Source organism: Protobothrops mucrosquamatus, unplaced genomic scaffold (genome assembly GCF_001527695.2).
Source record: "Protobothrops mucrosquamatus isolate PMUCROS unplaced genomic scaffold, P.Mucros_1.0 scaffold1247, whole genome shotgun sequence".
Taxonomy (NCBI): Eukaryota; Metazoa; Chordata; class Lepidosauria; order Squamata; family Viperidae; genus Protobothrops; species Protobothrops mucrosquamatus.
In genome coordinates this window covers 186,304-193,413 of record NW_015387454.1, presented here as the reverse complement: position 1 = coordinate 193,413, position 7,110 = coordinate 186,304, and the positions used below count along the sequence as shown (strand labels likewise).

The 7,110-nt window shown below is 33.6% G+C and overlaps 1 protein-coding gene across 1 annotated transcript in view; it reads left to right on the top strand.

Annotated features, from left to right (window-relative positions):
- Nucleotides 1–7,110, top strand: part of LDLRAD3 (low density lipoprotein receptor class A domain containing 3) — a 98,032-nt gene that overhangs the window by 21,805 nt on the left and 69,117 nt on the right. The gene's annotated exons all lie outside the window — the stretch shown is intronic.

Below are 7,110 nucleotides of genomic sequence, written 5' to 3'. Positions count from 1 at the left end.
TGTCTTGAGATCCCTGGCTCCAAACTTTCTGATGGTTCCACATCTGCATATGTATAAGACTAACTACTGCCCTGGGCAAAGAGATGAGGCCAGGTTTGGTTTCTGCTTTTCAGAAAATGCTTTTAAAAATCCTTTTGGTGAACAATATCTTTCTTTCTGCCTTTTTAATATTTCCTTCTCTGGGTTAACTTCCCACACATTTTAAAAAGCCACATAAATCTGATAGCATAAATATATGACTGGTAGCATATATTTAAAGGATCAAAAAAAAGATAAGCAGATAGGATTGTTATTAGTAGTATGAACAGGAGTGTTGTGATGAGATGGTGGATATATTTATGCACCCTGTTTGAGTTGTGAGACAGTTTTTTCAATTTAGTAAAAAAAAGGAAGGTCATATCAGGGTAGACCTTGGACCATACTTGAAATTGTCTTGAACTTCTGCTCCCATGAAATTTTTATCAATTCTGTTATAGTTCTGTTCTCAGTGGTTATATCAAAGAATAAAAAAGGTAAAGAAGTGGTTTCTCATTTGGGGGCAAATGCTCTGGGAACTGAGCCAAAATTATAGTTAGTTCATCCGTATTATCCTTGAAAATCAAATTAATAGGTGAAAAATTTCAAATTCCAGGCAACCTTAATGTGTCTCTGCAGAGACAGAGCTGCTGTCTGGCTCATTTGACCATAACACCCCTTATGCTATGATTTCTTTACAGACAAGAAGCCAAATTTTGTAATGTGATATGCTAACATTATGGCAAAAAATGGATGAGTTTTCAGTTGGCACAAAAAAAATGTCCCAACTCTTGTTTAAACTACTTGTGCTGTTAGGGTGGAATGTTTGAAGTCAACAGACGTCTGCTTTTAGCAGAGTTAAGGAGATAGAAACAGATGTGAAGCTTAGGGCTAAACCAGACATGACATGCAATCATTTATATTTTTCTCTTTGCACATTTTTAACCCCTAGAAGCCTCACAAAGCACTAGATGTGTTGGAAAAAATGACAGAGTTAAAAGGCTGTTTAAATCTTTCCATTCTTTTTATTCTATTCGAAAGAGGATATTCTAGACTAGCTTCTTCACCATGCAGAAAAATAATCTGTATTCATCTCCATACAACCCTGCTGAAATATTTCTTAAAGTCGCATATTACCAATTACAGATCCCTTTATTAGATGTCATAGAAACATATTAAAAATTTAATCCTTCAAAAAGTGCTTTTTTTGTGCATCTGATTTTATTTTACCATATATACTCACAGATCACTTGAGAATCTTTTTATGCCAAAAGACATCCCCTAAATGGGATTTGGCTTATATGTGGGCAGGCTTATCTACAAGCATATATGTTAGATTTTTCTGTAATCTTTTTAAATGTACTCATATTTTCTGTGTATATTCACATATAAGCCCATCTGCATATATGTAGACCTTCATATTTTGAACCAAAATAGCATGAAAAATGTGCCATCTGCAGATAAGCCAATTGTGAAAATTAAAACACAACTAAAATTTTGAGAATTGGATTATCTGCAGATGGTACATTATTCATGGAATTTTGGTTAAAAATATGAAAGTTGGCTTATTTATGGATAAACATATACATGAATATATACGGGACCCACAGAGAAAACCTCTTTGCTCCGATTCATAGGCCTTTTTGGGCTGCTTTTGTTTCTTTGTAAAAATTACTATGACTTCTATTTTGAACTTTAATTATCCTATTGCCAGTTCATTTATGTGGCTTGTTTTAGAACGTTGCTTCTCTGTCCTCTTGCTAGACACAGATTCATAATATTGTAGTTGTAGAAGAGAAAAGCTGAACTGGAATAAGATGCTATATATTTGAGTTGCAAAAATCTAGGCAACCATTATTGTTTTGCTGCCAATTAATGCACATCCAATGTTTACAGAGGCTTACTTATTTTCTTATTTATTTGATGATCTCTAAATGAATGTACAAAACAAAAATGTTGTCTTTTTCATAGGAATTGTGCTGATATTTAACATTATGAAATATATTTAAATTAGTGGATCTTACAGAATTTTGGTAAATGGAGTACTTGGGTTGGAAAGGAAAACTTCCAAAGTAATAGGATTATATGCTAGAGTGGGGAGCATTAAAAAAAATCATAGAAGAAGGCATTAACAAATCACTCTCATCCTGTTGCCAACAAAATTGTATGCCTGGCTCCATATAGTCTAAAAGACAAACTTATTGTAAGGTGCTTTACCTAGATCAGTGGTTCTTAACCTGGGCAATATCGCCCCCCAGGGGGCGATTTCATTTTTCAGGGGGGCGAAGGAACAAAAAGGGGGCGATATGGGGGCGATAGAGCGAGAAGTTTTGGGGACACTTTTGAGACTTTTTCGTACAGTGAATCACTGTATATCTGTCATACAAAAACATCAGATCGCCTGCTATTAGTGGATTGAATTGTGTTTTCAAATGTTTCTCCAGCTAGCTTCAGTACAGAATGCCGTGCATATGTGAATACGCATTGTTTATCTTCATGTGCGTTGCGCAGCAGCCTCTACCCATACAGTGGCACGCTATTGGCCAGAATGGGCAGTGATGGAGGGGGGAGCGCTTCTTTAGAAACATCGCATGCTGAGTGGCTGTCCACTGTGATGTCAGCTGTAATGTCAACGTAACTGTTGAAACTAGGTTTATCGACGTCCACGTGTGTTTTTCTAGTGTTCCAGTGGAGTCAAAAATTTAATTTACAGGTAGTGCCTTTCATTTCGAAGACCTCTCAACATGGCTGAGAAGAGGAAGTGTCGCCAATATTCAACGGAATACCTAAAATTGGGATTCATTCCATCTCCTTCCAATGTACAGGTTCCGTTTTGTCTTCTTTGTGAGAAAACATTTTCAAATGAAGTGATGAAGCCTTCCCGACTGAAAGACCATTTGGTAAGAATTCATTTGGATAAAGCCAACAAACCGGCATCGTTTTTCCAATCCTTAAAGGCCAAGTTTGAGGGTCGCAGCACTGTTGGGAAGTTATTTGGAAAATCGTCACTCAACGCCGACAAGGGGCTCATTTGTTCCTATGAATTATCTTTGTTGATAGCAAAATGTGGCAAACCTCACACTATCGGAGAAACACTGATTTTACCAGCAGTGAAACAGATTGTTGCCACCATGTTGGGGCCCAGTGCAAGCACTATCACGCAATCGATCCTTTGAGCAATGACACAGTATCAAAAAGAATTGATAAAATGACTGCTGATGTGGAAGAAAGGCTTATTGACACCTTGAAAAATACAGAATTCATGATGCAGATTGACGAGTCAACGATTTGTGAAAATGAAGCCTTGTTATTGGCTTATGTCCATTTCATCAACAGAAATGAAGAGATCGGGGAAGAACTGTTATTTGTTCAAAATTTAGCCACCGACACAAAAGGTTCTTCAATATTTAAAAAGGTTGAAGAGTTTTTTAATGAGAAAAAACATCCCTTTGTCAAACGTCGTGGCTTGTGCAACCGACAGAGCTGCATCCATGGTTGGATGATATTGCGGATTTCAAGCTCATCTAAAATCGGTTGTACCTGGAGTTATGACTGTCCATTACATCGTTCATAGACAGCACCTTGTCTCAAAAAATTTGACTGTACATATATTTTTTTTGTTAATAATTGTCTGAGCTTTTATCGTTGTATTTGCTTGTATTGGATTTCACGTTCCAGTTTGAGTTTTCGGCTTCGTTTTTGAATTTTTGTTGTCTTCTGTAAAACATTTTTTGTGTCTCTTTGTATTGTACTTTTTTAGCGTGCACTGCAGTTCGATATTATATTTTCTTTGTGTCTTTTTAATCCTTTTTACAGTGTGCGTAATTATATATACTTTCCTCGAATCTTAATTTAGTTTCAGAGTTTTCATCTTGAAATTCTTAATTCCTGCATTGCGGTTTGTTCTTATGCTCTTTTTATATTTCTTTTTGCGTCTTAAATTTCACTTGTAATTCAATCATTAAATGTTACTGTTTTTCTTTTCGGGCATTTCACTTTCTTGCAATTGAATTTTGTTTTCAGTGGTCATTACATTTAAGTGTCTTGAATAAATAAGATAATAATGAAATACATGTATCACGAAGTTTGGGAGTAAAGTGACGGGTGGCACCAAAATTTTCTACACAGTTAAGATACGGGAAAAAGACTGGAAATAAATTATTTGCATCGATATGTCCTGATGACAATTTTAAAGAAAACAAAAAAAGTGTTTGCATAAATTGAATAATTATTTCCTGTGTTGTGATTGAGAGGTTATGTTGGGGGAGGGGGTCGATGACAACTTCCTCATTGGCTCAAGGGGCGATTCATTCAAAAAGGTTAAGAACCACTGACCTAGATCATAAGTATCTGAAGAACCAAGATATATCAAGACCCTTATGCTGATTTTGCAGGAATTCTTTACAAATATTTTTCCAATAGAGTTGCTGGAATTATTTTTGGACAACCATGTAGAGAAGACAATAAGAAATAATCTGCTACACTGAAGCAACTTGGAGAACGAAATTATTCCACAAATGGCTATTGCCAAATATATAAAATTTAATTAAGCTGTGATCCATCAAGGCATCAGTTATCTTTCCAGCTAAGAGTGTGCTTATAATAGAGCCTTGTTTTGTTTGGTATTTAAGGAGGTATAGCCTCAGGCCATATTTTGATGTAATTCCAATATATTTAGTGCAGGCTTTCCTAGTTTGATGCTCTCAATATATTTTGAATTCAGCTTCCATTATTTCAACCAATATTGCCTTTGAGATTATGGTTGAGGAAACTGTTAATAGTACAAAATAATTGTCTTTTACTGATGATTTCTCACTCAGTGTTTGCTCTTTAATACATGTCTTGGGAAACTGCTAGAGTCACTAATATATTTTAGAGAATAAAATACCCAGAACATCTATTATATTTAGCAAGAGTGATGGATTCTTTTAGTTTAGGACTCTTGATTTTTCAGATGAAAGCATTTTTTATTTAAATAAGCCTATAATAATATTTGTATTAGGAGATGAACTTGAAAGAAACCTTACATTTAATAGCTTGTTATTGGAAAACTGTGTAATAGTATAATCTTAAAAATAAAGATTTCTTTTATTTGACTTGAAATTTAATAATAAGTTCCATTGTACACTAAATCAGCGATGTAATGTTTATATACCAGATGAAAAACAACTTATTATGAGAAACTTTTAGTGCCAAACAGGAGATGACTTGCACAAGTGCACATAAAATAAATCACAAATTGAAAAGGTTGTTTCATCATTATATTGAAGAATTTGTTCATGATTTTAAAAATGATGTTATTGTCTACTAGGTGAAGGAAAGCAAGATTTCAAGTGCTACTTCTCTATTTTTCCTAACATTCATCTGTGATGAGGTGAAGCCTGCCCTTCCTTTTTTTTTCCTTCATGTTTTCTCTTTTAATTTGTGTGAATTTATACAAAATAAAATAAAATGTAACAAATAACAAAAAACAAAAAAAGAACACAAACATGGTAAAATACGTTTTAAAAAAAGCAAATTGAATTTTAAATATAGTAAACTTGGCCCACACAAAATAATATTGATAGGTCTTTCTTCTGTTTAATTAAATGCTGGAGATTCTTGAAAATCCAATTTTCATTGTAAATATAACAGTTTTGAATGCCATATTTAATCCACTTAATAAACATAAAGTTAATAAAATATTATCAAGGGATCTTCTAATAATTTAACCTGCACCCTATCAAAAGCCATTTCTGTATCCAAAGAAACCAACTGCGATTTAAAATAGTTTTCTGAATCACTAATTTCTGAATACCAGGGCAAGAAGCTTAGAAGATTTATTAATCAGGATTACTATATCACTGGTAGATTTTGAAATACAACTAATGTTTATTCCACTCATTATTCTAAATAAAAAAACTCTTTGTCAGGTGAGGGAACATGAGTTTCTGGTTGTTACTTGTTCTTAAAAAACAGCTTTAGGGTTTTAGCGAAAATGCACTTCCATTTAAAAGGCTACAACTATCTTTTGAAATTCCAAAAGCTCCAAAGATGAGATGACCTTGCATGCAAAAATGATTCTATGTGTCAAAAAAAAATCATATTTTCTTTCTATTCAGCTGATCCTACTGATTGGGATAGAAATTTGACTTCAAGAAGACTTTGTATTGATTAGTACCAAAATCAATTTAATAAACAGATTTAATCTCCAATTTGTACTACTATAGCTATAATGAAAACATCCCATGTATGAATTTTTCATAAATACCAGTAAATACTGGCCTGCCTTGACATTATGGACTTATATTCACACATATCTGAATATAAGGTGCAGTAAGAAATTATGTGTGCCTCTAAAAATTTAATAAATAAAGCATTGTTTATACTTGCCCTCAAGTATAAAGTCTTTTTAGAGCACTTCTATTAATCTATTCTTTCTTTACAGGCTTTCTCTAACTTTATATTGAATGCATTTTATTTCTTTTTTTCCTTTGGTTTTTTATGTCTCCTTTCCCCCCCTTAAGGTCTGTATATTGTTTTAAATATATTATTGAATTATTTATAGTTTGTTTATAATCAATATGCTTTTGATTAGAAAGTAGAATTAAAATGTATTAAATAATAATTGTATTTGAATTAGTCTTTCTCTTTATTCCCTTAATATATGATATGCTAAGATAGTAAATGGCACTACAGCAGGGGTGTCAAACTGCTGGCCCGCAGGCCGGACATGTCACGAGGAAACCGTGCCCACCCATTGCCAGCAATAGGGAAAAAGTTCTGATACGTCGCATGACGTCATGTGACGTCACAAGTTTGACATGTCTGCACTACAGTATCATTCTGTTATAAATGCTTTTATTGCTCATTTCTCCTAATGGCTTCTGCCCTTGGGTTATAAATCTACTAGTGCCTATTATTATTATTATTATTATTATTATTATTATTATTATTATTATTATTTTAATTTCTATACCGCCCTTCTCCCGCAGGACTCAGGGCGGTGCACAGCATATTAAAACAGATACACATATCAATAAAAATAAAAACCCCTCTAAAACCAAATTAAAACCAAATATTCGAAGCTGTGTTCCAATTAAAATTATACTTAAA